At 39.8% G+C, this 23,060-nt stretch overlaps 3 long non-coding RNA genes across 9 annotated transcripts; 2 read left to right on the top strand and 1 right to left on the bottom strand.

Moving 5' to 3' along the window:
• Positions 1-11: 11 nt before the first annotated feature.
• On the top strand, positions 12-14,521 carry LOC138975074 (uncharacterized). Of its 7 annotated transcripts, none has more exons than XR_011458488.1 (7): positions 12-1,176; positions 1,609-1,713; positions 3,655-3,763; positions 7,488-7,554; positions 7,843-7,909; positions 8,976-9,143; positions 14,383-14,521. It is a non-coding gene; the product is annotated as an uncharacterized lncRNA (long non-coding RNA). The 7 variants fall into 7 exon arrangements; XR_011458487.1 differs by having other exon boundaries at positions 3,655-3,767; XR_011458491.1 differs by lacking the exon at positions 7,843-7,909 and having other exon boundaries at positions 13-1,176.
• On the bottom strand, positions 13,866-22,539 carry LOC138975075 (uncharacterized). The gene is made up of 2 exons (XR_011458494.1): positions 22,108-22,539; positions 13,866-14,448 (listed from the first exon to the last, which is right to left on the bottom strand). It is a non-coding gene; the product is annotated as an uncharacterized lncRNA (long non-coding RNA).
• On the top strand, positions 16,213-22,426 carry LOC138975076 (uncharacterized). The gene is made up of 2 exons (XR_011458495.1): positions 16,213-19,133; positions 21,050-22,426. It is a non-coding gene; the product is annotated as an uncharacterized lncRNA (long non-coding RNA).
• Positions 22,540-23,060: the final 521 nt, after the last annotated feature.

Below are 23,060 nucleotides of genomic sequence, written 5' to 3'. Positions count from 1 at the left end.
AGTCCCTGTGACAAAGGCTATACATACAGAAGTAATTGTGTATATATTGTTTTCAACAAGGCTAAGCTATTTACACAAGTAGGGAGAGTGGCTTTCTTTGTCCTCAAGCATAAATTAATGTGGGTACATACATTATCCAGCCTATTAACACAAGTGGGGAGAGGTTTTTGAATTTGTGCAGTCTGTTTGCAAATTTAGCCTGGAAAGTAAACAATACTATAAAATGAACAAAAAACCTACAAGTTTCACAGTGCACGCACACACTCTGGCTCCCTCTCCCTACAAAAATGCTGACACTTGCGGCCAAGTGACGTAACACGTACTCTCCGTTTTCGAATGCTATTGACTGATCATTCAATTAACACTGATGAATTGTGGGATAAAATCAGTGTCAGTCAGCACAAATCTGCTTAAATATATTATGAAAATCGGTCTTAACATGCCGCGTTTCTTAGTCTCTCTAGATGATTGTACCGTCTCTTTAACTTGGCGGGAAAGCATTCCGTCTGGACAGTTTATTTTAGCAGAAGCCTGGCTGACGTCCCGGCAATAGTGACATGTAACACACGCACACACACACCGTGACACTGACACACACCCGGCACACACACACACACACACACACACACACACACACACACACACACACACGGCACTTTTTATTCAGCTTCAAGTTGAACAACACAAATAATTCAGAAAATGACGCCATGAAATCACGAATATCGGCTGAGCTCGAACGCTGATTGCTCACTTCACACTTGTGTAGATAGCCTGGCTTCGACGAACACGGTCTATGTTGCACAACTGCTTGTGTAAATAGCCAGTCCAACGACGTGAGTGACTTCCCTTTGGTAAGCTCATTATTTTGTGAAAGTAAACGTGCGACATCGATGACATATATATTAATTTCTCGACTGAAACTGAGGAGCTGAAGTCATTGCTGGCAGTAGAAAGCCCACTGTTTGTTTTTGACGGCCATGCTGTGAATGTATAGTGCGTTGAAATGAGCAAGTTCTTCGTGTTCACCTCCGACGAAAAGCCAACACAGATCCCGGCAAAGTACTGGCTGAACTGTTGTCTTTTGGACGCCAGCTACATGCAAACTGCGGATGTTCGCAAATGACGACCAGTATCACCATGGGAACATTTTGCTTGGAATTGTCAGTGACCAGAATGGTAAGTATTCATCATATTTCACAACGTAAGTATGCATAGCTTCTAAAGGCAACTGAATACGGTGTGCTGTTGGCAGTGGCCCTTGCCGATGGTGTCAGTGTCACAAGGTCAAGGCATGTACAACTAGTAAAGTTCCACACACTTGTCACTTTATGCGTGTGAATGTGAATTAATTGTGATGTATGTGTTGCACTCTGTACAAGTATGTGTGTGTGTGACTGACTCATAATTCACAGGATCATTATAATCGAGGAAATAAAGTTTGATTATCTGTGTGAGTATTTTATGTTTTCCTGCTAATTTGACTCAGTTGTTTTAAGTTACTTTAAAATGTTTGTTTTTTCAATTGATGTAAATGAATCATTGATAGTGATACATGTATACATCATGGTCAGCGCAATTCAGATGGTTTTTCATTTATATTATGTACAGTTGTCCTGGACTTTTGATCCTGCTGTGATGATGATGTCACCTCCAGATGAACCAGAGCTGCTTCATCATTCATCAAAACAGCACAGCTGTCTGATTTTTCTTCAGGTACTTTTCAATTTTATCATTATAACTTATACATGATTGTGCAGGTCATTCATTGCTTTAAGTTTAACAAGAACATAACAGTATCACTATCACTAAACTCTGAATTGATTGATAAGGCCAAAAAAAAATAGGTGTGGTTACGGTAACATAGCCAAAAAAAATAGGGTAGGTAGGTAGGTAGGCAATCACTTTTTTTTTTGTAACTTTTTTTTCTAATGTGTACAAATTAAACCTACTTGACAGGGAAATAAGTGTGCGACACGGGCGCTTTCGCTGTCATTGCGTTTTTTGCACTCGGTTTTTTTGTTTTTTTTTTTTGTGTGTGACAAATGTAATAAAAAGTTATAGGATCGGCCCCTAAAAATAGGGTAGGTCGGGTTACCGTAACCACACCTATTTTTTTTTTAGGCCTAATGTTAATAATGCCTTAAAAGTTAAAATATGTTCCCAATACTATTGGTACCAGTGTGTTAAGGTAATTCCACAAAGGCAGTGATTCTGAGTGAAACTAGCTGAATTTGATGAATTTGTCAGTCTGTATTCACATTTCAATCTTGTGTTCTTTGTAAATTGTATCACTTTTCATTTATCTACAGCAAGTGTGTAATGAATCTTTATTCTGTACATGTATTTCCATTTATCCTACTGTATACGTGAGAGAGACACCCGTGAGATAATAATTGTTCAAATCACACATGTTTATATCATGTAAATGAGGTCATGTGATGTCAAGCAAGTCTGGTAGGGACCTGTTTTTCCACTGCTTATGATGCCAAAGTCACCGAGACAAACGTCATAATAGAAACAAAAATTGTGCTCGCTAATTACCCTCAATGAGTGACTTCCTTTGCTTTGACGTAATAGATTGCACGAGGCTTTACAAGAGATCGAGGTTCAAAAACAAGCATCTTCAATTTAGCTAGCTGCCTCGACTGCAAGACATTTTCAGTCAAATACATGCAAGTACAGTATGTAGGATCAACAGAATACTACATGGCTTGCTGTGTCGTACCAGATTTACACTCGTTGCTTTTTCAAATAGTGAACATCTCGCTTTCGCTCGCTGTTCAATATTTACAAAAACGAGTGTAAATCTGGTACGACACAGTAAGCCATGTAGTAACTAGTATTCTCTATTTAACCTAATGCTTTTGGGTTATCACCGGCTATTTGAATGAGAGCCATTTGTTAGCATATATATATACTAGATGAATACCCGCTTCGCCGGGTACGGCTTCGCCGGGAAGAAGTCGAGCCGAATACCCGGCCGCGCCGGGGACTCGGCTTTGCCGGGTGTACGCCGGCAAACCGGCGCACCGCACGAAGGAAGGGAGATAAACGCGCAAAATACTGGAGAAGATAAGGAAGAGTAATACCCGGCTTCGCCGGGACAGTGACTTTCTAAAAATAGTATAACGGGAATATGGAATGAGCGTTGTCGACAGTGACCTTCTAAAAATAGAAACGGGAATATGGATTGACGCCACATGAAGGAAGGGAGATAAGCGCAAAACACTGGAGAAGATAAGGAAGAGTTACTGGGAATGGATCTGGGAAGATGAACAGAAAAATCAAAATCGGTTCAGCGCTGCGCACTGAGAGCACGTGTTGAAAATTCTCATCGACCAGGTTGTGTCCGGGGTCTACCTGAATATGCCCACCAAATTTGAAGCAGATCCATCGAGAACTTTGGCCGTGCATCGCGAACACACACACACACACACACACACACACAGACACTAGTCGTATATATATATAGATAGATGCAATTTTTCAATAAAATGTTTAAGTGCCATCCACAGCGTGTTTTTCTTTTGAATTCTATTACAGTGACAAGGCACTGAAATAAATTGTAAAGCGGTGTAACTTGTGTTTGTTGTCACAGGGATGTTTGTATTGTTTTGATATGTTTGGCAGCTGAAAATGACATTTATTTTGCAGTGCCGGTCAGTCTGCAGTGCTATTTGTTTCAAAGTTGACAGATGATCTGCAGACAGGGGTTTATATACTGAGCCAGTGAAGAATCAACATCATCCTTTGCTCTAAAAATGTAGGTAAGTTCTCTTTAGAAGTAGCTTATATGTGACCCTCCACCATGAAATGAGTCACATGTCACCTCGCGCGGTTCTGCGCTAGGCTTAAATATAAGTCCGGGGAGTGTCTGGTAACAGTGTGAGGGTCACCTTAGTCACAGGCTTATAACTCAAACAGTTTTCGCTCTTTTCTAAAACGGTTTTCACCTCTGGATAGAGCATAAAATAAAAAACTCTTTAGATAAATGTAAAAATATGAAAATCATGCAAAGGTGACATGCGACTCATTCCGTGGTGGAGGTTTACATGTATTTATACAACTCCTGCAATGCAACCGAGGGGTGGATTAAATCTAGTTGATTATTTTTAGACAAGTGAGAAATTAGAACGAACTACTTTGATTAAACCCAAAAATCACACGTGGATTATTCGAAGTAAGAATAAAGAGGGCTAAAAAATAATCAACACTAGAATTTATTTTTAGAACATTTGAAACCCAGACGATTGGACCCTGTTGCGGAAGAATACGTACAATGTTGACTCAAAACTGTAACAACAATGGCTGACGTGTATGCCTAGTCGACAGACAATGCCATTTGCTTTGTGTGTGTTTTTGTTGTTGCTTACTGTACATGACATACATTACGTGTAAAATCCAGTTCTTTAACAAGCAACAAACCTTGCAAATTTCCAGAAGCTGCAATCTGAAGCGACCTATCTCTGATTCTAGCAGACGATCTCTCCAATGTTTAACACAAAATCAGCAAACTCTCCTGTCACATAGAACGTCCATTATATAGTGCAATGTTGAAATGAAGTTATCGGTCTGAAACATTTAGTCGTTTCTTCTGAGACAATCCTTGTTCTCTTATCATCTACAGATTTACCGCAGTCTTCACCACGCGAATTCACAACAGTCAGACTTTCGAACATGTATACAATCTACGTAGGCAAGTATGATACGTCATGACGTCATAGGATTCCTAGCATATTGACGTAATGCTAAACATCCGGTTATCCCGAGTTTTCTCCGTAATACATGTCCGTGGGTTTTTCAATGTTCGGTTATTTCCGTGGCTTCATGCGGAAAGGGAACCGTCGTCTGCAATCAACGACATGGACCATTCTGGTCCTTGCTGCTGACAAAAACATGATTTTAACACAGAATGTAATGTCAGTATAGCTATATAAACGCTATTGTGTTTTAATCGTAGCAATGGGGTCCGATATTTAGACGAGACAAGTATAATGCCGACGAGTCGGAGACTAAGAATAAAGTAAAAGAATAGGGACTATTTGAATGACGCGCAATTGACACTCTGAGTGATTAGGCTGAAATGAAATTGCCTACAAAATGTCGTCTGCATGACTGCATGTTCGACCCGTGTTGGTCGTTGTATAAATAGCTTAAACAATGACAACTCGTTGATTACTGGAAAATAAACCACTCGTGGGTATTTGCAGCCGCTTGGTAATTCACTCGTGTGCTCCGCACACTCGTGAATTACCAAGCGGCTGCAAATACCCACTCGTGGTTTATTTTCCAGTAATCAACTCGTGGTCATTGTTTAAGCTCTATATAAATTATGTGTTTTTATTTTTTTTTATTAATTTAATTTTGATAATAATTTTTATATATTTAATTTTCAGAGCTTGTTTTTAATCCGAATATAACATATTTATATGTTTTTGGAATCAGCAAATGATGGAGAATAAGATAAACGTAAATTTGGATCGTTTTATAAAACTTTTTTTTTTTTACAATTTTCAGATTTTTAATGACCAAAGTCATTAATTAATTTTTAAGCCACCACGTTGAAATGCAATACCGAAGTCCGGGCTTCGTCGAAGATTACTTGACCAAAATTTCAACCAATTTGGTTGAAAAATGAGGGCGTGACAGTGCCGCCTCAACTTTCACGAAAAGCCGGATATGACGTCATCAAAGACATTTATCAAAAAAAAAAGAAAAAACGTTCGGGGATATCAATCCCAGGAACTCTCATGTAAAATTTCATAAAGATCGGTCCAGTAGTTTGGTCTGAATCGCTCTACACGCACGCACGCACGCACACACACACATACACACACACACACACACATACACCACGACCCTCGTTTCGATTCCCCCTCTATGTTAAAACATTTAGTCAAAACTTGACTAAATGTAAAAACCAGGATATCATCATGATGCCTCTTTACAAAAACCAGGTCTAGGAACTCTTCATCTAAAGTCAGTCAGTATTAACCCCCTCAACACAATCCTCATTTTGTCCCATAGTGATTTCTGCCGCCCAAGAACATGTGGTTCTTATCTCACAAGACGGATTTGTGTCTTCCATTGCGAAATTCAGATCTACCCCAACTACGTGCATTGATCTGAGCAATAAAATGTAGATGCAATGATCTGCAAACATCTCTTCAACACAATCTGCATCTTGTCCCATCGTGATTTCTGTCGGCAAAGAACATGTAGTTCTCAACTCACAAGACCGATTTGTCATCTTCTAGTGTGAAATTCAGATCTGCCCCAAGTACGTGCAATAAAATGTAGAATGGATAATCTGAAAAAAATATTTTCGCGTGAACGCTGCCACGTTGTCATCAGTCCGATGTCTTTTATCCAGAGCAGGGATGAACACACTTTTTCATCTGTAGTTTATGTTTATCGGCAGACTGCTTTCCATTACTTGGCTGTTTTAGATTGACTCGTAGGGTTCGTCAGCCAGGCAACAAGTGCTTGTTTACTGACACGTTCTCACGCACGACATGTCGTAAATGCAAGTTCTAACGATTGTTTTTACATTTAGTCAAGTTTTGACTAAATGTTTTAACATCGAGGGGGAATCGAAACGAGGGTCGTGGTGTATGTGTGTGTGTGCGTGCGTGTGTGCGTGCGTGTAGAGCGATTCAGACCAAACTACTGGACCGATCTTTATGAAATTTGACATGAGAGTTCCTGGGTATGAAATCCCCATACGTTTTTTTCATTTTTGAGTCACTTGAGAAAAAGTGACTCTATGTAATCGGTCAGTGTTAGTCTGTCCGGCCGGCCGTCCGGCCGGCCGTCCGTAGACACCACCTTAACGTTTGACTTTTCTCGGAAACTATCAAAGCGATCGGGCTCATATTTTGTTTAGTCGTGACCTCCAATGACCTCTACACTTTAACGATGGTTTTGTTGACCTTTGACCTTTTTCAAGGTCACAGGTCAGCGTCAAAGGAAAAATTAGACATTTTATATCTTTGACAAAGTTCATCGGATGTGATTGAAACTTTGTAGGATTATTCTTTACATCAAAGTATTTACATCTGTAGCCTTTTACGAACGTTATCAGAAAAACAAGGGAGATAACTAGCCTTTTCTGTTCGGCAACACACAACTTAACGTTGGGCTTTTCTCGGAAACTATAAAAGTGACCGGGCTCAAATTTTATGTGAACGTGACTCATTGTGTTGTGAATAGCAATTTCTTCCTGTCCATCTGATGCCTCATATAATATTCAGAACTGCGAAAGTGACTCGATCGAGCGTTTGCTCTTCTTGTTAAAAATAAAAGTGAAGATCTCAACACACTTTGTCTTTCTAGTTTTCTCTATTGCATTGATTTGAGAGGAAAATCTGTGTCCTTAGAATTTTTCAACAAGAAAAGCAAATGCTCATTCGACTCGCCTTCGCCATACGTAAAATAAATCGGACAAAATATTGCTGTTTCATAGTTTGTCTTATCTTACGTCATAGGTGAGAGAGCTACCAGTACCAATGCGATAGAGGTCCTTCAGGGCACATTGATTATCTTATTGCTCAGGTGAGTAAAATAAAACATGTCTTAAGTTAAAAGGAGTAATCCACTAGTATTAGGATTCACTGTCAGTCGGTATGTCTGACCGGACGAATGGCCGGCCGGCTGTGGACAAAAAGCTTAACACACTTTGTCTTTCTAGTTTTCTCTATTGCATTGATTTGAGAGGAAAATCTGTGTCCTTAGAATTTTTCAACAAGAAAAGCAAATGCTCATTCGACTCGCCTTCGCCATACGTAAAATAAATCGGACAAAATATTGCTGTTTCATAGTTTGTCTTATCTTACGTCATAGGTGAGAGAGCTACCAGTACCAATGCGATAGAGGTCCTTCAGGGCACATTGATTATCTTATTGCTCAGGTGAGTAAAATAAAACATGTCTTAAGTTAAAAGGAGTAATCCACTAGTATTAGGATTCACTGTCAGTCGGTATGTCTGGCCGGACGAATGGCCGGCCGGCTGTGGACAAAAAGCTTAACGTTGAACATTGGGGATTGGGGGTGGCGGTCATAGGTAGTGAAATCCTCCTTTTAAGATTTTCAAAACCCTGAAAAAATCAGGTCTTACAATGGGGGTAAACTTACATAAGTTATGACCAGAATATCTTAGAAAACAGGGTCTTGAAAATGTCAATAGGTAACATGCGCCTTGAGTCACCTTGAGATACGTGCGCGATATAAATCCTCGTAAATAAATAAATAAATAAATAAATAAATGTCTTGGGGGGGCGTTGTTGAGTAAGTGATTTTGGTTGTTGGGTAAGTTACCGAAAAATAACTAGCCCTACTCATTTACAGAGAGAAAGAAGCAGAGGGGGGAATCATTTTTGGTAACTTAACCAACAACCAAAATTACTTACCCAACAATGGGCCTGAATCCTCGATAGCTCACAGGTTGATGAGCTAGCGATTGAAAGGTTCCGAACGCTCTAATGTACGAAATGTACATCTCTAGACGAAACAATACAAACATACTGCATTTAAACTAGCAACTACAGGCTTAAACACATTAATCTCCATATAAAATCTATGAGTTTGGTTGTTTTCTAAATTCAAATCTAACGATCAGTGCAGAGAAACTCGCTTTAGATCTCTTGCAAGTGCAAGCAAACTCCAAAGGCAAGTAACTCTCATACTCTGTGAAAGTGTCTGATTTTGCCATTTTTGGGCATTCTTATAACATTTTCAAGACTTTCCAATTGATAAAAACTGATGAAATTATTTGTACTATCACTCTGAAGGGTTTACTTTATGAAGGTATGGTGCTATTAGTAACTTGCTGCTTTTACAAAGAGAAATTATTTTTGGCACAGGCTCAGAGAACATTTATGTTACCTTGAAAATAATACTGCTGATTGTTTCTTGTTAATGTTTTATTTTTCTCCATTGTTTCTTGTTAATGTTTTATTTTTCTCCATCTTTTGTAGCTGCCTGGCATGCCGGTAATGCTGCTGATCCACACAAATGGAAGAGTCTCACTGAACAAAAGGAAGGAAGAGCCTATGCGCCAGGGGTTCAGTTGAGTTGTTGCTCTTCACAAACCTTTCACATGTCTGCACACATTCAAGGCTCATCAACCAGTAAGAATATATATGGTACGTGGTCGAGTCAGTGCTTTTTATTAATTTTAATATTATTGATTCAAACCCCCCAATCCTTCACACACCTTCTCTTGGATTTAAAGCAATTTGTTAAGTATTTTTACTTTCTGAATTTCATCTGTACTTGATGAAAGAACATTTTCTCTCACGTAACATTCAAAAAGAAAACTGAAGTTTGTACAGGGTAACCCCAAAAATGTAACCCATAAAAACAATTCTCATTGTAATAAATTCCACATCTGTCGATCACATATTAGTTCATATTTGGTGTATATTCACTTCAGCTTATGTATGACCTCTCAACAAAGTTGCCAGTTTGTAGGTAAAAGAATGGTAGCCTAAAAGAATCTGACTTTTGTGAGATTTCGGAAAACAAATCTTATTTTGGGGATTGGCTCAACATTACCAGGTTGAAAACTGAGCCTGAGCTATACTAACCGGTTTTAAGCCCTCCAGATTGTTAGTACCTAGTAACCTCTAACCAACTCTAGACAATCAATGACTTGAATGCAGCCGTTACAATTAAGCAGGATCAGGGCATTTGCCTTAGAGGAATGAGTTCATGTCATTGATGAATTTTGCGCGCCATTGCGCAAGTGTAACCTTACAATGAAGGGGGTCATTAAAGTTCAGCAAAAATCTTTATACAGGGTGACCCCCAAAAAATGCAACCCTCAAAAATGTTAATAACTTCTACATCTGTTGACCGAATCACTTCATATTTGAGGGACATACATTTCAGCGTATGCATGACAGTTCCACAAAGTGAAAATTCTATAAATCAAATGGTTTGACTCTTGTGCAATTTAAAAAACAAGTTGCCAAATTCGGGGATTGACTCATTTGTACGAGGTTTGGCATTGAGCGGTAGCCGAACTTGCCCAATTTTTGCCCTCCAAATTGTTACCTTTGGGGTAATTCGTATAACATAGTATACCTTAATCAACATTAGACAATCAGTGACTTAGTTGCAGCAATTACAGGCAGGATCAGGGCATTTCCCATGGATGAAGTGTCACTTCACAACAAAGGGGTTACAATTTTCCAGTCATTTTAGTTTGGCAAATATTTTTTATAGTTGTTGTGCATGCACTTTAGTTCGTCTATGACCATTCTACACATCTTTGACTCTGTAGGTAAAATGGTACGACATGTACCTTTTCTCCAAAATGTGTTCCAAATTACACCTCCGAAATTGTCAATCAGACGACAGTTTTCTTGCTTGGGGAATGCCTTGAGTCTAGTTGTAACTGCTTTCTTCAGGTCACTGATGATCTAAGGGGTGTTTGTGTATACTCGGAAATTCAGATAATCCGAAAGGTTAAGGTCTGGAGGGTTCAGATTAGGTAAGTATTGCTGCCGCTCAATGTCAAACCTTGTTCTGTTGAGTCGATCGCCGAATTCGGTAACCTTTTTTGAAATTGCACAAACGTCAGACCATTTTGATCTATATAATTGTCACTTTGTGGAAGGGTCATGCATAGGCTGATATTTATGTCTTCCAAATATAAAGTAATTCGGTCAACAGATGTAGAGTTATTAGCATTCTTTAATTTTAGGGTTGCATTTTTGGTAGTTGTGCATGAATTTAAATTTGTTCATGACCACTCCACAAAGTTTCCTGTCCGAAGGTAAAACAAATGTGTTCCGATTTAAATTATCCATCCTAAATTGTGAATGAAAAGCACTTTCATGTCCAGGGTTTGTCCTGAACCTAGCTATAACTGCTGTTTTTAGGTCACCAATGATCTGGGAAAGGGGGTGTGTGGGTTGTATACCTATAAAAGTGTCAATCAGCGGACTGCATAGCTGAAGTTAATGTACGTTAACCTTCACCAGATCATGCTTTGGACTACACAGTCCGGATTATGTGGGTCGTGTACGACCCATAATTTCCTAAGGATTCAACGTAAAAAGTATGTGTCATACACGACCCACGCCATCTGAATAGGGATAAACAACGTAAAACTCTGAAACTCCTCCTGCATTTACAGGCACTCCCTTCACACACTTTCAGCCCCCACTCTCACTGACCTGGAGAAAGTCCTTAAAAAAAATGACCTTGAAAACCTGTGACCTTGACCCTCTTTCCACACAACTCTACTCTGACTGTCTTCCTGACCCCCTCCCTTCTATTCTCAAAATCATCAACACTTCTCTGCAAACAGGCACTGTCCCCAACTCCTTTAAGACTGCTATTGTCAAACCTCTACTCTACTGAAGAAACCATCGCTTGACCCAAACACTCTCAGCAACTACCGCCCTGTCTCAAACCTTTCCTTCATCTCCAAACTCCTGAAACAACTCGACCTCTCACCTTCTTTGCAACAATCTTCTCTCTCCGCTTCAATCTGCCTATCGTCCTCACCACTCCACCGAAACTGCCCTTCTCAAAATCACTAATGATCTCCTCCTTGCCACTGACCAAGCTGAAATCTCTGCCGTCGCCCTACTTGATCTATCAGCGGCCTTTGACACAGTCGACCACAACATCCTCCTTCAACGCCTTCAGCACACCTTTGGTATCCATAGCACAGCTCTTTCTTGGTTCTCTTCTTATCTCACCGACCGCTACCAGACTGTTTCGATTGACAAACTGAAATCTGACCCCATCAGGCTTGAGTGCGGAGTCCCTCAGGGCTCAGTCCTTGGGCCTGTACTATTTACTCTCTACACTCAACCTCTTGACCACATCTTTGACCGACACAACGTTCTCCACCACTCTTTTGCCGACGACTCTCAACTTTACAACAGCTCTTCCCCTGACCAGTCTGAATATCTTCTTTCCTCTATCTCTGACACTATATCACTGACGTGCAGAATTGGATGACAGAAAACAAACTTCAGCTCAATAGCAACAAAACTGAAGCCATTCTAATAGGCACTACATCGCATAGCGCATAGTGCTTTTAGTTATGCGCTATAGAAATCTCCTTAATAAATAAATAAATAAACATCCAAACTCTCCAAAGCCACGTACTCTCTTCAACTCTCTGACTCTTCTGTCCCGCTGTCTTTTGCTGTCAAAAATATCGGAGTCACTCTAGACAACACCCTTTCCATGAAACAACACATCTCTTCTGTCTCTCGCACCTGCTACTTCCAACTCTGCCGCATCACCACTATCCGCAAGTACCTCACCACAGATGCTACCGCCAAACTGGTCACTTCCACCATTCTCTCACGTCTTGACTATTGTAACTCTCTCTTGACTGGTCTTCCCTCTTCTTCTATCTCTCGTCTCCAACGCATTCAAAATAGCTCTGCCCGTCTTGTCTTACGAAAGAAAAAGAGAGACCATATCACCCCCCTCCTAAATCAGCTCCACTGGTTGCCCGTTCCTGCCCGTATCACATACAAAATCAACACTCTCACCTACAAATGCCTCCATGGTCTCGCCCCTGCCTATCTCTCCGACTCTCTCTCTCTATATGTCCCTTCACGAGCACTGAGATCATCTGCCGACTCCCTTAAGCTCAACATCCCCCACACCAAACTCAAAACAGCAGGTCAATGCTCATTTTCTTTCCAAGCACCTAAGCCAATGGAACACACTACCTCTCCCCCTCCGTCAACAACAGTCCCTCGAATCATTCAAATCTGCACTCAAGACATTCCTTTTTTCCAAATAATCCATGCATTCTACACTGCCCACCCCCATCCCACCCTGAATAACTGTACATATTTAATGGTTGATGGTGTGTGTGTGTTAATGACTTTAAGTCTCCGTGTGTGTGAATGAGTGTATGTGCGCCTTCGGTCGCCTGTTGGTGAGACATGTGCGCGTTACAAATATTCGTATTATTATTATTATTATATGAGTGTGCATGAGTTGTTAATGCGAAAGAATGTGTATGAGTGCGCCTTGAGTCGCCTTGTGGTGAGATATGTGCGCGTTATAAATTCTCGTATTATTATTATTATTATTAAAATTCCTTACCATATGGTTCGTCCACGACCAACATCATCCGGACTGTGTAGTTCAAATTGCGTCATCGTTTATTTGTTTGTTTAGATTAGAAAGATAGTCTTTCAAAAGTTGGGCAATGGGAAGGTCGCATGGTGATTGGAGATTACATGAAATCTCAATTAAAGGCTGCCATACTCGTAGCGTTCATTAATTAATTCATATTGTTTACATGTGCCAATAATGTTATAAAACTGTATCTAAGGGGATATAATAACGATTGGCTGTAGCTTTCAAACACAGAAAAAATTATTTCAGTATTGCAAAGTGGTGTTGATAGTGTCAAATGTAAACAGAACAGTCTCAAATGCCATCTTTGATTTACGAAACGTCACGAAGTGAGGTTAACGGTCTAAAAGTAGCCCAAGTCTTGGAGAACTGTTGCTAAACAATGCAATAAATAGTTATTTCTCGTAATTGGTGAGGACTTCAAACCTAAAACTTTGCAGGAAGCTTAATTTATACAACCCCGCAACAATGGGAAAAGCCCTGGATGTAATTAAACTAATCAAATAGGACTATGTCAGCCTTTAAAAACTCCAAATAGTTTCAGAGATATAAATACGATTTTGTGAGGCTCTGGGTCGTCCACGACCCACGAAGCAGGGTGAAGGTTAGTATGAAGTAATTTGGTCAAAAGATGCAGAAGTTATTAGCAATTTCAAGACAAAAAGCACAGACAGAAAGAAATCAAATGCACTTTTAACATAGCATCGAATGTAAAAAGAGATAAAATAAAAAAGACGACAATTTTGTCAGTACATTTTTTTCTCTCCATCCAAATAAAACAAAAATAATGTCACTGTGGAAAGAAGTGCAGATGATTACCATAACTGAACAAATGAGAAAGCAGTTAAAGATCTCCGGGGCAGAACAAAAAATAGCATACATCCCATCCAGAGAAGTGTTAAAACTGAACAAAACATTGCATAAGCCAACTTCAGCCAGATACAAAATCAATAAGTAAAGACGAAAACGCCTGATAAGAATTAACTTTTAAACCTTTAAATTTATCAAAAAAAGTATTGAAACAATTGCCTATGATTACAAACAAGTTTCATATGATCATTAAAAAAATTCACAGGAAATTTAAATACTGTATCAATGTGTAGGTTATCAAGTGCTATATCTGAAAACCATGTTCGATTTGTGTAATGTCTTCCTTTGACAATGGCAGACAGCACTCTTTGCCCTTGGTTGCAAAATAAGATTTCACTGATTTTACTGAAACAAATTTGTGATTTTTGTGATCTTTTTGTTCTTCAGGAATCCAAGGCGCTGGTATTGGATGACAGCCTCCTCTCAGTTTCAAACACCCAGAAAAGATGTGCCCTGAAAGAAGAAGAGGAGTGAGAGTACACCAGCACATTGCACACGTACATGAGCTGCTGAAAGGGAAAGACACTTTATTTTGTGGATGTATGGCTGCTCGCCTATAGCGTAGTTGAGAATGTACACAACCAGATATATTCCCAACCCTTCGGTTGGGTAAACTCACTTCCCCGCTGGATATAATTATTACAATTATTACTTGTTGGAATTTTGGATTTAAGCTGAGATCTCTCTATGACTATCGGGGGGGGGGGGGGGGGGGGGGGAGGAGGTTAAGTAACTGAGAATGTCGCAACAGGATCTAACCACTTCATCATTGAACCAGTTGTAAAATAATCAAAAAGTTGTTGGATTTATATTTATCATGGTTTCCTGGAGCAACCCTTTATTCCTCTGTCCATGTGCTGCGCTGCTCACAAGTAAATGTAACAATTTCTTCTGCAGCTGTCTCTTCGTTCGTGTTACTGCGAAGAGTTGTGGACAAATTTAGTTAAATATCTTCTCATTTACATGTACGTGTTACTGCGAAGAGTTGTGGACAAATTTAGTTAAATATCTTCTCATTTACGTGTTACTGCGAAGAGTTGTGGACAAATTTAGTTAAATATCTTCTCATTTACTTTTTGGAATTAGAGCAATCATATGACACCAATCCTAAGCATTATAATCATGAGGGCGGATACACAAGCACTGTGCAGAATACCATGAAATGTGTTTGTGAAATAACAGCTAGGAATTACAAAGGTCATTTTTGTAGTGCATACAAGTTACAACGGAATTTTAATAAGAGAATAATCTGTCACTTTCCTCAATGCATGTACACTCTTCAAAAAAAGTTAAGGATCGGTTGAAAAAACTGATCTAATTATAAAACATTGTCAAAAAATTAAACATCGACATAATAATTAAAAGATTAATGTGTTTGAATTAACAAATGAACAATGAGTCTTGACTTACAATTTTGTTTGGCAGGCAGAGTTATTTCCCTTTGTGGGACTTCTCAAAAGCTGCATTTTGGAAGAAAAAGGGTGTTTTGTATAGCTCCATGAAATTTGAGGAACGCATGCCAGGGCAAAAGGTTGTGATGCACGTGCTACAACAGGGTCCTGGCTATGAACATCGCTCACCAGCTTGTGTTTAAAGGTTGACACGCTGACACAATTATGCACAGTAGCAACATGCCCCCACGAAGAAAACTGAGCGATTTGGATAGAGGAAGGGCAATAGGATGGCTACAAGACGGTGTTGCTGCCAGGCAAGTGGCTCAGAGGCTTGCAGTGGCTCCCTCTGTCATCATCAGACTAAAACAGAGATTCCACGCAACTGGAAGAGTGCAGGAGCGACAACGTTCTGGTCGGCCCAGATCGAGACACCACACAAAGAGAGGATCGCTTCATTCAGAGGCAGGCCATGCAACAAAGAATGGCTACGGCAAACAACATTAGGCAACGCCTACAAGCTACCACCAACACTGTTGTTAGTGGGGCGGGGATGTAGCTCTGTCGGTAGCGCGCTGGATTTGTATCCAGTTGGCCGCTGTCAGCATGTGTTCGTCCCCACGTTCGGCGAGAGATTCATTTCTCAGAGTCAACTTTGTATGCAGACTCTCCTCGGTGTCCGAACACCCCCGTGTGTACACGCAAGCACAAGACCAAGTGCGCACGAAAAATATCCTGTAATCCATGTCAGAGTTCGGTGTGTTACAGGAACACAAAAATACCAAGCATGCCTGGGGCGTATGGCTGCCTAAATGGCGAGGTAAAAACGGTCATGCACGTAAAAGCCATGGGAGTTTCAGCACATAAACGAAAAAAAAAACAAGAAAAAAAAAACTGTTGTTAGTGGTCAGACAATCCGAAACCGCTTACACAACTTTGGCTTGGGTGCAAGGAGTCCAGTCCGAGGAACAACCCTGACTGCTAATCATAGACCAGCTCGCTGAGCCTTGTGCACTCAACATGTGAGGTGGCAACGTCAGCAGTGGGCTCAGGTGTTGTGTACAGATGAGTCCCGCTTTTGCTTGGAACCTGCTGATGGTCGCATCCGAGTGTGGAGGCGTCGCGGAGAGCGCTTTTCAGAAGGCGCTGTTCTGGAACGACAGCGTTTTGGCGGAGGCTCTGTGATGGTCTGGGGAGGGATCAGCACACGTCTAAGGACACCTCTGTACCATGTAGTGGGCAACTTGACCGGTGTCCGCTACCAGAATGAGATCCTGCAACCCCTAGTCGTTCCAGTCCTCCAAGCGATCGGCCCTCTTGCGATTCTTCAGGATGACAACGCACCTCCCCATCGCTCTGCAGCAGTAAACACCTTCATCTAGCAGGCCAGGGTCAACAGGATGCTGTGGCCAGCCAACAGCCCGGACCTGAACCCCATAGAGCACATGTGGAACGAACTTTGTCGTCGGGTACAGCAACATCACCCTCCTCCTGCCAATCTGGGTCAACTGCTGCAATGGCTCCAGCAGGAGTGGAATGGAGTTCCCAGAGCATTCATATGCAACCTGATCCACTCCATGCGCCAACGATGTGTTGAATGCCTGACACACAACGGAGGGCACACTGATTCACATTGTTGTACCACTCTAGCTAAATTGTGGCGGCCGCGTTCGATCTATGCTTTGTTTGTCATTACTCCTTGATTGTTCAATCATATAATTTTTAAAAAAAGAAAGAATTCGGTCTTGTCTGTTTTGTGTGGTGTGCTTGTCAAAAAGTGATCCTTAACTTTTTTTGAAGAGTGTATATGTAAATCTATTAGATAATGTATTGCAGTGATCAAAAAGATGCGTGTGGGTGTTGTCTCCCCTTATTGGAAAGAATTTGCTCACTTAGGCGTGGCTGGTTAAGACACTGAAAATGCCTTGTAGTGATAGTGGTCCTTTTTACATTTAGTCAAGTTATGACTAAATGTTTTAACATTGAGGGGTGAATCGAGACGAGGGTCGTGGTGTATGTGTGTGTGCGTGCGTGTAGAGCGATTCAGACCAAACTACTGGACCGATCTTTATGAAATTTGACATGAGAGTTCCTGGGTATGATATCCCCATACGTTTTTTTCATTTTTTTGATAAATGTCTTTGATGACGTCATATCCGGCTTTTCGTGAAAGTTGAGGCGGCACTGTCACGCCCTCATTTTTTAACCAAATTGGTTGAAATTTTGGTCAAGTAATCTTCGACGAAGCCCGGACTTCGGTATTGCATTTCAGCTTGGTGGCTTAAAATTTAATAAATGACTTTGGTCATTAAAAATCTGAAAATTGTAAAAAAAAAAGATTTTTTTATAAAACTATCCAAATTTACGTTCATCTTATTCTCCATCATTTGCTGATTCCAAAAACATATACATATGTTATATTTGGATTAAAAACAAGCTCTGAAAATTAAATATATAAAAATTATTATCAAAATTTTTTTTTCGAAATCAATTTAAAAACACTTTCATCTTATTCCTTGTCGGTTCCTGATTCCAAAAACATATAGATATGATATGTTTGGATTCAAAACACGCTCAGAAAGTTAAAACGAAGAGAGGTACAGAAAAGCGTGCTATCCTTCTCAGCGCAACTACTACCCCGCTCTTCTTGTCAATTTCACTGCCTTCGCCATGAGCGGTGGACTGACGATGCTACGGTCTTGCTGAAACATTGCATTGCGTTCAGTTTCATTCTGTGAGTTCGACAGCTACTTGACTAAGTGTTGTATTTTCGCCTTACGCGACTTGTTTTTTTTATATAAAAGAATCTGTCACAGGATAGTCTTACAGAGAGAGTACAGCTTTATTGATCTTGTGAAGTTTGAAGGTACAAATTAGGAGATAATAAACTGAAGGAGCAATGATACACAGGGGATAACTTGTCCAAAGCGAATAGGGCAGCAGAATGCAGGGAGAGAATACAAATATGAACCTTAGAAACATTCCAACAGTAATTGGACACTCCATTCAAACACAAACATTCTCAGAAATAGTGAAACATAAATGTTTGTGGATACATGTTCTTTTTGAACCAAGTTACGCACAGGAAGAGCATGCTTGATCCATTATTGGATTGGTCAAAACTGTGTACATTTGGTCAGAAGTAGGTGTCTGTCAAAGTCTCAGTGTTGTATTTACATTGATTTAAATGATTTATATTAAATGGTTAATTGACGAGCGCAGTGGCCTAGTGGATAAGCCATCGGCCTCCTAGTCCTATACGGAAGGTCACAGTTACGAATCCAAGCTCCCGCTCCTGGTGGGTGGAGGCTGGAGATTTTTGTTTTTATCTCCCAGGTCAACTTATGTGCAGACCTGCTTGTGCCTTATTCCCCTGTGTGTGTCCATCCAAAACAACAAGCACAAGAACAAGTGCGCATGGAAAAAATCCTGTAATCCATATTAGAGTTTGGTGGGTTATAGAAACATGAAAATAACCAGCATGCCTCCCCCAAAAGCGGCAAATGGCTGCCTGAATGGTGGGGTCAAAACGGTCGTACATGTAAAAACCCACTTGTGCAAAAGCATGAGTGAACATGGGAGTTTCTGTCCATGAACGAAGAAGAAGAAGATGAAATGGTTATTTGATCACACTGCAGATGGTTTGTGTTTCGAAGTCATAGATCAATACTATGCCTGGGCTTCATTTGTTCTGAGGGCTAAAGACATATATTTGGTGGTTGACCTTTTACCTTTATAGTACTGAGGGTTATTCCAGCGTCGCGGACGACGCTGGTATCTGTGGTTGGGAAGAACGTGCCTGTGGAGAATTAGTCTCCAAGCCAAAGCGCGCTGACTCTCCAAGCCAAAACAATTTCAAAGCTGAAAAAAAATGTACAATTTACGCGAAACGATTAAACACAGCTTTCGGGTGGTTTTTTTAATCTAAGATGTACATAAATATACCACTCCGACCATAAGGAAAAGAAAAAAAGACACACACAAAAAAAAGACCGAGAGGAGCCGAGTCAATCCGAGACCAACCGAGAGGACGTGTTTCGCGCCGTTTCGACGTCGTTTGTTCAGATGCGGCCGGTTGGATCAGTTGCGGTCATACAGGGGCGCCTTGCACAAGAAAAGATCTTCAACAATCCCGATCATCATCATGGTACAATAATGTTTTGTGCGCCCCCATGTATGTGTTCTGTGCTAATAATGCACGGTTGTGAAATGTCCGTACACATTTTGTGGCACTATGTAATTGTTAGTGCATCCTCCTGCGGATGCTTCGTGCTAAAAATGCACTTCCATTAAAATATTGTACGCTCATGTCAGTAATATATTTTCAATTGTTTCTCTGTCAATTTCAAGTGTTTGTTTCCAATTACTTCAGTATCTCCCTGTTGCAATTCCAGGTGATTCATTATGCATGTGCCAATTTGAGGTGTTTAATTCTGATTCCTGTATTTACAGTGTAAAATTAAAACTATTGTTTTCAAACATTCCTATGACACCTGGTAATGGTTCTGTGGTTTTGTTTTTAATTTGTATTTTGTTTTTCTGCAATAAATATTTGAAATGGATCTGAGGCCGACTTACTACTTTTAGCACTCTTTTTCACCACATTCCCACGTACAGATATTGCAATATCAACTCTTCCTTTCTACCTGTTTCAAACAAGCTCTATTTTTTAATTAAAAAGTTTTTACTAAATGTCTTAACATAGAGGGGGGAATCGAGACGAGGGTCTTGGTGTATGTGCGTGTGTGTGTGTGTGTGTAGAACGATTCAGACTAAACTACTGGACCGATCTTTATGAAATTTGACATGAGACTTCCTGGGAATGATATTCCAGGACGTTTTATTTTTTTATTTTTTATAAACGTCTTTTATGACGTCATATCCGGCTTTTTTGTACAAGTTGAGGCTGCACTGTCACACCCTCATTTTTCAATCAAATTGATTGAAATTTTGGCCAAGCAATCTTCGACGAAGGCCGGACTTCCGTATTGCATTTCAGTTTGGTGGCTTAAAAATTAATTAATGACTTTGGTCATTAAAAATCTGAAAATTGTAAAAAAATAAATAAATTATAAAACGATCCAAATTTACGTTCATCTTATTCTTCATCCTTTTCTGATTCCAAAAACATATAAATATGTTATATTTGGATTAAAAACAAGCTCTGAAAATTAACAATATAAAAATTATGATCAAAATTAAATTTCCGAAATCGTTTTAAAAACTATTTCATCTTATTCCTTGTCGGTTCCTGATTCCAAAAACATATAGATATGATATGTTTGGATTAAAAACACGCTCAGAAAGTTAAAACGAAGAGAGGTACAGTAAAGCGTGCTATGAAGCACAGCGCAACCGTTACCGCGCCAAACAGGCTCGTCACTTTCACTGCCTTTTGCACTAGCGGCGGACTACGTTCAGTTTCATTCTGTGAGTTCCACAGCTTGACTAAGTGTAGTAATTTCGCCTTACGCGACTTGTTTTTTCTTGTGGCTGTTTGATCAATTCATAGCAAGCATTGACTGAAATAAACAATTTATATATCCAGCACAACATGCAATTCATTGACTTTTGACCCTAACCTTTTAACACTTCCCAAAATAAATCTTTGGTGGACATTGCATCGACGCTGTTCATTTTGAATGAACATTTTTCTTGTACAGACATTGTCATTGATTTAGTGGTTGACCCTTTACCCTTTCCTCTTACTCACAAAAAATGTGGGCAATCAAAATTTGAGAATGTGATTTCCTAATTTGTCTAATCTCAGGGCCACCAAGCTGTGTATAAATACAGCTTTTTGATTTGTTCCACTTTCAAGGGGCCGGGGGCGCAACTTCAAACAATCACCCGGAGAATTAATTTGAGGGTGCTATCTACAACCTGCTAGCTCTCAAAGCCAATAAGGCAAGAATATATCTTGGGAACAGTCTCAGTAGAGAAAAATTAAAATTCACAGGGACAAGCTGCTGTTCCTGCCAGTAGACATAATTATACAGTCTCATAAAATTTTTAACTGTGTTCGTTTTGTACCAATGGTTTCCATAGGTTTTACATATCCATTTCCATATCCATAGAATATCTTATTTATACCCTCTTGATTATATGGGGGATATTGCAGCTAAAGAACCTGCTGCAAGAATCAACCCCAACTTATAATCAACCCCCAGACACTCTTTTTCTTCTTCTTCTTCTTCGTTCTTGGGCTTAGACTCCCACGTTCTCTCATGTTTTTAGCACGAGTGGGTTTTTACCTGTATGACTATTTTTACCCCGCCATTCAGGCAACATAAAGCCCTTTGCTACTTACCATTGACTGAAGACAAATCGTCTGCAAATTGATCAACTGATTAGTGTTACATATATGACCATAACAGAATTACCTAAACATTTCCACACAGTATTTTTGATCAGACTCTTTATTTGTCTAAATTTACAGTTTCAACCATTCGAGCAAGCAATTCCTGTGTCTCTTTGATTCTATAAATGATTTAAGGACACATCCACAACATATTTGCATTGGACTATTGTTGAGGAAAATGTGTGTTTGGATCAAGTCTGAACTTACTGTTTCAGTTTATGTTTTGTTCGCTGAAATATATCTTATATATATTATATATATTAAACAATCACAATGATACGCGTCTGATAAAAAAGCAAAGCGAATCATTTCAGACTGCAGATTATCACTCATGGACTCTCAATTTTTGTGTGTGTTTACCCAAAAATCAATGTGTTCAGCAAGGCAGCATAAGGAACATGTAGGGCAGGATTGGTATACTTCAGCGAAGGTTTCAGCTGTTCTGCCATCAGTTCTCCATGGCTGCACTCTCCATGGTCAGGTTGCACACCTCTTGAGCAAATCTGGGCAAATATTCACATTTATTATCATTGAACTATCATGATTCACACGACTTAGTATTATTTTTTTAATGTGTACCTATTTTTACATGTATCTGTTTAGTGAGATGGTGGGCAAATGTATAATTTGTATGTGTAGTCTTTAACAAAAATGTCATGGAATAAACCTAATATTTGTTTGCCTGGTTGTCTCTGTGTGTGTCTGCATTGTGTTTGTAAAATCAGTTTCTATGGCAATGCGTTAAATACATTTAATTCACTTACTTAAATAAATAATTCTTTTATTACCTGAACCAACGCCCCCAAAAAGGTCATCTGATGATTTGTGCCAGTCTGCTATACATGTTAGTTGGTATGCTTTTTGACTCACATGCGAAGCAAAAGTGAGTCTATGTACTCACCCGAGTCGTCCGTCCGTCCGTCCGTCCGGAAAACTTTAACGTTGGATATTTCTTGGACACTATTCAGTCTATCAGTACCAAATTTGGCAAGATGGTGTATGATGACAAGGCCCCAAAAAACATACATAGCATCTTGACCTTGCTTCAAGGTCAAGGTCGCAGGGGCCATAAATGTTGCCTAAAAAACAGCTATTTTTCACATTTTTCCCATTTTCTCTGAAGTTTTTGAGATTGAATACCTCACCTATATATGATATATAGGGCAAAGTAAGCCCCATCTTTTGATACCAGTTTGGTTTACCTTGCTTCAAGGTCAAGGTCACAGGAGCTCTTCAAAGTTGGATTGTATACATATTTTGAAGTGACCTTGACCCTGAACTATGGAAGATAACTGTTTCAAACTTAAAAATTA

This window comes from Littorina saxatilis, linkage group LG9, assembly GCF_037325665.1.
Source record: "Littorina saxatilis isolate snail1 linkage group LG9, US_GU_Lsax_2.0, whole genome shotgun sequence".
Classification (NCBI taxonomy): Eukaryota; Metazoa; Mollusca; class Gastropoda; order Littorinimorpha; family Littorinidae; genus Littorina; species Littorina saxatilis.
Note: the sequence above shows the minus strand (reverse complement) of the source record. Positions and strands in the feature narration are given on the sequence as shown.